Source organism: Exophiala dermatitidis, assembly GCF_000230625.1.
Source record: "Exophiala dermatitidis NIH/UT8656 unplaced genomic scaffold supercont1.4, whole genome shotgun sequence".
Lineage (NCBI taxonomy): Eukaryota > Fungi > Ascomycota > Eurotiomycetes > Chaetothyriales > Herpotrichiellaceae > Exophiala > Exophiala dermatitidis.
This window is the reverse complement of record NW_008751649.1, coordinates 1388167-1389648: the sequence shown is the minus strand read 5'-3', so window position 1 is coordinate 1389648 and position 1482 is coordinate 1388167.

Sequence of the window (1482 nt, the reverse complement as noted above, 5' to 3'; positions counted from 1 at the left end):
AAAATCAATAGATTAAGCCTTTGCAGGTGGCCAGTACTGTAAAGTAGTATTTTCGAGACTTATCCACATGATCTATAATCTATAAATATTACGTAGTATATATTTTTAAAAAAAACTTAAAAAAATCAAGTTTTTAAAAATTCAGTTATACTCGATATATTAAGTGATCCTATAGTAATCTCCGATACGTTAGTTAGCCTATGAGGGATCCTATAGGGATCCTATAGTGATTCTCGAGTAGTAGGATCGGAGCAGGGTCGGAGTTGGGTCAATATAGTATCGATCCTATATCGATCCTAGATTATTCCTTATCAGGCGGGCATATATGTAGCTAAGCGTAAACTATTTCGATTATATATAATTCTACTAAAGTAGTACTAGTAGCCTCGAAATCGATTCCACTACGGTTCGAAACCGGTTCTAAACGTTAGTTTTATTCCCGAGTTAAGCACGCTGACTCGGATCGAAACCGGTTTAGAACCAATTCGGATTCGTAGTAGAGCCGTAGTAGAACCGGTTTCACTACGGTTCGAAACCGTATCGAGGACTATAAAAAACCGTATTAAAACCGTATTAATACTATGTACGGTGTTAATACAGTATTAGTATATTATTACTACGATATTGATACAGTATTAGTATATTATTACTACGATATTGATATAGTGTTAATACGGTGTTAATACGATGTTGATCCTAAGTAGTATGGCCCCTATAGTAGTTCTAACTCGATTTAAATTCTGTTCTACGCTCTAAACCGTATTTGAGCTTAATACTATATTATTACCACGATTTAAAACCGTTTAGGGATTAAATACATATCCGATATAGTTCTACTACTATATAGTACCTAAGTATACTAGTAGTTCGAAACCGATTCGGATACAGTTCGACACTAGTTCGGAGCCGGTTCGAAATCGTATCGGATACTATATTTTCATTCCTATAGGAGATGGCCACTAATATATCCTTCTGTGTAGGCGCTATTATGTAAAGTTCAGAGATAGGGAGAAAATAAAGAAACTGGTTGGAGGAAAGAGAAGGTTTAAAGCTAATAAAACGGAGATACTAGTACTACAGTACAGTACTGGCCTTCTATAAGGGCTCCATCTTCTAGGATCCGGACTCGGTCTGAACTAGATCTGAACTGATCCTAGATCGGAGGCTTGATCTATTGATTTTCTTAGATCCGGATCGGATCTAGATCACGTATCAGCCACTATAATAGCCTAAAAAAAAGAGAGTTCGAATCCCACTCGAGGCACTCTTTTTTGCTATCGTTAGAATTTTCTTTTTTAAATTCTAGACGATAGGGACGTCGTTGCTACTCAGCTACGGCGCCGTATGTCGTATTTCTAGTAGTATTTTCGATATATAAATCTATAACCTATAAATATTACGTAATATATTAATTTAAAAATTTTTTTTTTTATTTTTAATTAAGTTAAGAAGTGATCCTCGATACGATCTCTATAGCGATCC